General features: G+C 41.3%; 1 non-coding gene across 1 annotated transcript; it reads left to right on the forward strand.

Annotated features, from left to right (window-relative positions):
- The first annotated feature begins 5,493 nt into the window (after window positions 1-5,493).
- LOC112773616 (small nucleolar RNA R71) lies at window positions 5,494-5,601 on the forward strand. Its single transcript, XR_003188158.1, has one exon. It is a non-coding gene; the product is annotated as a small nucleolar RNA R71 (small nucleolar RNA).
- Window positions 5,602-6,000: the final 399 nt, after the last annotated feature.

A 6,000-nucleotide genomic window follows, 5' to 3' on the forward strand; every position in this document is an offset into this window, starting at 1 on the left:
AAGTAATACCTTACGTGAGTAAGGGTCGAATCCCACGGAGATTGTTGGTATGAAGCAAGCTATGGTCACCTTGTAAATCTCAGTCAGGCAGATATAAAGTGATCATGGAGTTTTCGAATAATAAATAATAGAATAGGGATAGAGATACTTATGTAAATCATTGGTAGGAATTTTAGATAAGCGAATGGAGATGCTTTTTGTTCCTCTGAACCTCTGCTTTCCTGCTATCTTCATCCAATCAGTCTTACTCCTTTCCATGGCTGGCTTTATGTGATACATCACCACTGTCAATGGCTACTTTCGGTCATCTCACGGGAAAATGATCCAATGCCCTGTCACGGCACGGCTAATCGTCTGGAGGCATCACCCTTGTCAATGGCTTCATCTTATCCTCTCAGTGAATAATATGCTCACGCACCCTGTCACGGCACGGCTATTCATCTGTCGGTTCTCGATCATGCCGGAATAGGATTTACTATCCTTTTGCGTCTGTCACTAACGCCCTGCAATCGCGAGTTCGGAGCTCGTCACAGTCATTCAATCATTGAATCCTACTTGGAATACCACAGACAAGGTTTAGACTTTCCGGATTCTCTTGAATGCCGCCATCATTCTAGCTTACGCCACGAAGATTCTGGTTAGGAGATCTAAGAGATATTCATTCTAGCTTAATTCATGTAGAACAGAAGTGTTTGTCAGGCACGCGTTCATAAGGGAGAAGGATGATGAGCGTCACACATAATCATCACCTTCATCACGTTCTTGGGTGCGAATGGATATCTTAGAAGAGAAATAAGAAGAATTGAATAGAAAACAGTAGTACTTTGCATTAATCTTTGAGGAACAGCAGAGCTCCACACCTTAATCTATGGAGTGTAGAAACTCTACCGTTGAAAATACATAAGTGGAAGGTCCAGGCATGGCCGAGATGGCCAGCCCCCTAAGCGAGATCACAGGATCCAAATACAATCCAGGATGCCTAATACAATAGTAAGAGGTCCTATTTATAATAAACTAGCTACTAGGGTTTACATGAGTAAGTATTTGATGTATAAATCCACTTCCGGGGCCCACTTGGTGTGTGTTTGGGATGAGCTTAAGTGTTGCACGTGCAGAGGCCATTTGTGGAGTTGAACGCCAGTTTTTGTGCCAGTTTGGGCGTTCAACTCTGGTTTTGGATCCTTTTCTGGCGCTGGACGCCAGATTTGGGTAGAAAGCTGGTGTTGAACGCCAGTTTACGTCGTCAATTCTTGGACAAAGTATGGACTATTATATATTGCTGGAAAGCCCTGGATGTCTACTTTCCAATGCAATTGGAAGCGCGCCATTTCGAGTTCTGTAGCTCCAGAAAATCCATTTTGAGTGCAGAGAGGTCAGAATCCAACAGCATCAGCAGTCATTCTTCAACCTCTGAATCTGATTTCTGCTCAAGTCCCTCAATTTCAGCCAGAAAATACCTGAAATCACAGAAAAACACACAATCTCATAGTAAAGTCCAGAAATGTGAATTTAACATAAAAACTAATGAAAACATCCCTAAAAGTAACTAGATCCTACTAAAAACATACTAAAAACAATGCCGAAAAGCGTATAAATTATCCGCTCATCACAACACCAAACTTAAATTGTTGCTTGTCCCCAAGCAACTGAAAATCAAATAGGATAAAAAGAAGAGAATATACTATAAATTCCAAACTATCAGTGAAACAGAGCTCCAATCATATGAGCGGGACTTATAGCTTTTTGCCTCTTGAATAGTTTTGGCATCTCACTTTATCCATTGAAGTTTAGAATGATTGGCATCTATAGGAACTTCAGATTTCGAATAGTGTTATTGACTGTCCTAGTTCAGTATGATGATTCTTGAACACAGCTTCTTTATGAGTCTTGGCCGTGGCCCTAAGCACTTTGTTTTCCAGTATTACCACCGGATACATAAATGCCACAGACACATAATTGGGTGAACCTTTTCAGATTGTGACTCAGCTTTGCTAAAGTCCCCAATTAGAGGTGCCCAGGGTTCTTAAGCACACTCTTTTTTTTGCTTTGGACCTTGACTTTAACCGCTCAGTCTCAAGTTTTCACTTGACACCTACACGCCACAAGCACATGGTTAGGACAGCTTGGTTTAGTCGCTTAGACCAGGATTTTATTCCTTTAGGCCCTCCTATCCACTGATGCTCAAAGCCTTGGGATCCTTTTTATTTGCCCTTGCCTTTTGGTTTTAAGGGTTATTGGCTTTTTCTGCTTGCTTTTTCTTTTTCTTTCTAATTATTATTTTTTTTTTCTATTTTTTCTTCTTTTTTTTTTCTGCAAGCTTTGTTCTTTGCTGCTTTTTCTTGCTTCAAGAATCATTTTTATGATTTTTCAGATTATCAAATAACATGTCTCCTAGTCATCATTCTTTCAAGAGCCAACATATTTAACATTCTTAAACAACAACTTCAAAAGACATATGCACTGTTCAAGCATTCATTCAGAAAACAAGAAGCATTGTCACCACATCAAAATAATTAAGCTAAGTTCAAGGATAAATTCGAAACTCATGTACTTCTTATTCTTTTGAATTAAAACATTTTTCATTTAAGAGAGGTGATGGATTCATAGGACATTTATAACTTTAAGACAAAGTTACTAACTACTAATGATCATGTAATGAAGATACAAACACAGATAAGTACATAACATAGAAAACGAAAAACAGAAGAATTAAGAACAAGGAATGAATCCACCTTAGTGATGGTGGCATTTCCTTCTTGAGGAATCAATGATGTCCTTGAGCTCTTCTATGTCTCTTCCTTGCCTTTGTTGCTCCTCCTTCAGTGCTTTTAGATCTTCTCTGATTTCATGAAGGATGATGGAGTGCTCTTGGTGTTCCACCCTTAGTTGCTTCCAATAATTGTGTGGAAGAAAATGTATCCCTTGAGGTATCTCAGGGATCTCTTGATTTGCAGTCAAATGTTCTACCACTGAGCTATAGACCCTTGATGGAAGCTTTTGTCTTCCCTTTCCTCTTTCTAGAGGTTTCTCTGGCCTTAGGTGCCATCAATGGTTATGGAAAAAACAAAAAAGCTATGCTTTTACCACACCAAACTTAGAATGTTGCTCGCCCTCGAGCAAAAGAAGAAAGAATAGAAGAATAAGAAGAAGATATGGAGGAGATGGATGTGAGTGTGTATTCGGCCATATGGGTGGGATTGGGTGGGAGAGAGATGTTGAATTTTTGAAGGTAGTGGGTGTATGGATGTGAGTGGTAAATGGAAAAAAAGAAGGGATGATCATGAATGGAAAGAGAGATGATGAGGTAGGCGGGGATCCTGTGGGGTCCACAGATCCTGAGATGATCCTGTGGGGTCCACAGATCCTGAGGTGTCAAGGCATTTACATCCCTGCACCAATTTAGGCATGTAAAATGCCCTTGCACACAACTCTGGGCGTTCAGCGCCAGGTTGGTGCCCATTTTGGGCGTTCAACGCCCCTTTGCTGCCATTTCTGGCGTTGAACGCCAGAACCATGCTTGTTCTGGGTGTTCAGCGCCAGGATGCTCCCATTCTGGGCGTTCAGCGCCAGAACTATGCTCTGTTCTGGCATTTGAACGCCAGACAGATGCTCCTCCAGGGTGTGATTTTTCTTCTGCTGTTTTTGATTCCGTTTTCAATTTTTATATTTATTTTGTGACTCCTCATTATCATGAACCTATAAAGACACATAACTAAGAAAAATATAGTTAGATAAATAAACATTGGGTTGCCTCCCAACAAGCGCTTCTTTAATGTCAATAGCTTGACAGTGGGCTCTCATGGAGCCTCACAGATGTGCAGAGCTTTGTTGAGACTCTCCAACACCAAACTTAGAGTTTGGATATGGGAGTTCAACACCAAACTTAGAGTTTGGTTATGGCCTCCCAACACCAAACTTGGAGTTTGACTGTGGGGGCTCTGGTTGACTCTGCTTGGAGAGAAGCTTTTTCTGCTTCCTCTCCATGGTTGCAGAGGGAGATCCTTGAGTTTTAAACACAAGGGAGTTCTCATTCCATTGAAGGAATATTTCACCTCTGTCAACATCAATCACAGCTCTTGCTGTGGCCAGGAAAGGTCTTCCTAGGATGATGGATTCATCCTCTTCCTTTCCAGTATCCAGAACTATGAAATCAGTAGGTATGTAAAGGCCCTCAACCTTTACTAATACATCTTCTACTTGTCCATAAGCCTGTTTTCTTGAGCTGTCTGCCATCTCTAGTGAGATTTTAGCAGCTTGCACCCCATAGATTCCCAGTTTCTCTATTACAGAGAGGGGCATGAGGTTTATTCCTGAACCAAGGTCACACAGAGCCTTAAAGATCATGGTGCCTATGGTACAGGGTATTATGAACTTTCCAGGATCCTGTTTCTTCTGAGGCAATGTCAGTTGATCCAGATCACTTAGTTCATTGATGAACAAGGGAGGTTCAACTTCCCAAGTATCAATGCCAAATAATTTGGCATTTAGCTTCATGATTGCACCAAGAAACTTGGCAGTTTTCTCTTCAGTAACATCCTCATTCTCTTCAGAAGAGGAATACTCATCAGAGCTCATGAAGGGCATAAGGAGGTTCAATGGAATCTCTATGGTCTCTAGATGAGTCTCAGATTCCTTTGGTTCCTCAGAGGGAAGCTCCTTATTGACCACTGGACGTCCCAGGGGGTCTTCCTCCTTGGGATTCACGTCCTCTCCTCTCCTCACAGGTTCGTCCATGGTGCTTATGTCAATGGCCTTGCACTCTCCTTTTGGGTTCTCTTCTGTATTGCTTGGGAGAGTACTAGGAGGGATTTCAGTGATCCTTTTACTCAGCTGGCCCACTTGTGCTTCCAGATTTCTAATGGAAGACCTTGTTTCATTCATGAAACTTACAGTGGCCTTAGATAGATCAGAGACTAGATTTGCTAAATTAGAAGCATTTTGTTCAGAGTTCTCTGTCTGTTGCTGAGTGGATGATGGAAAAGGTTTGCTATTGCTAAACCTGTTTTTTCCACCATTATTAAAGCCTTGTTGGGGCTTTTGATCCTTCCATGAGAAATTTGGATGATTTCTCCATGTTGAGTTATAGGTGTTTCCATAAGGTTCACCTAAGTAATTTACCTCTGCTATTGCAGGGTTCTCAGGATCATAAGCTTCTTCTTCAGAAGATGCCTCTTGAGTACTGTTGGATGCAGCTTGCATTCCATGCAGACTCTGAGAGATCATATTGACTTGCTGAGTCAATATTTTATTCTGAGCCAATATGGCATTCAGAGTATCAACTTCAAGAACTCCCTTCTTCATAGGCGTCCCATTACTCACAGGATTCCTTTCAGAAGTGTACATGAACTGGTTATTAGCAACCATGTCAATGAGTTCTTGAGCTTCTGCAGGCGTTTTCTTTAGATGAATGGATCCACCTGCAGAAGTGTCCAGTGACATCTTTGATAGCTCAGATAAATCATCATAGAATATATCCAGGATGGTCCATTCTGAAAGCATGTCAGAAGGACACTTTTTGGTCAACTGTTTGTATCTTTCCCAAGCTTCATAGAGGGATTCACCTTCTTTCTGTCTGAAGGTTTGAACATCAGCTCTAAGCTTGCTCAGCTTTTGAGGAGGAAAGTACTTGGCTAAGAAAGCCGTGACCAGCTTATCCCAAGAGTTCAGGCTGTCTTTAGGTTGAGAATCCAACCATAATCTAGCTCTGTCTCTTACAGCAAAAGGGAAAAGCATGAGCCTGTAGACTTCAGGATCTACTCCATTAGTCTTAACAGTATCACATATTTGCAAGAATTCAGTTAAGAACTGAAAAGGATCTTCAGATGGAAGTCTATAAAACTTGCAGTTCTGCTGCATCAGAGAAACTAACTGAGGTTTCAGCTCAAAGTTGTTTGCTCCAATGGCAGGAATGGAGATGCTTCTTCCATGTAAATTGGAATTAGGTGCAGTAAAGTCACCAAGCATCTTCCTTACATTATTATTATTTTCGGCTGCCATCTC

The sequence above is a fragment of the Arachis hypogaea genome, chromosome 18 (genome assembly GCF_003086295.3).
Source record: "Arachis hypogaea cultivar Tifrunner chromosome 18, arahy.Tifrunner.gnm2.J5K5, whole genome shotgun sequence".
Classification (NCBI taxonomy): domain Eukaryota; kingdom Viridiplantae; phylum Streptophyta; class Magnoliopsida; order Fabales; family Fabaceae; genus Arachis; species Arachis hypogaea.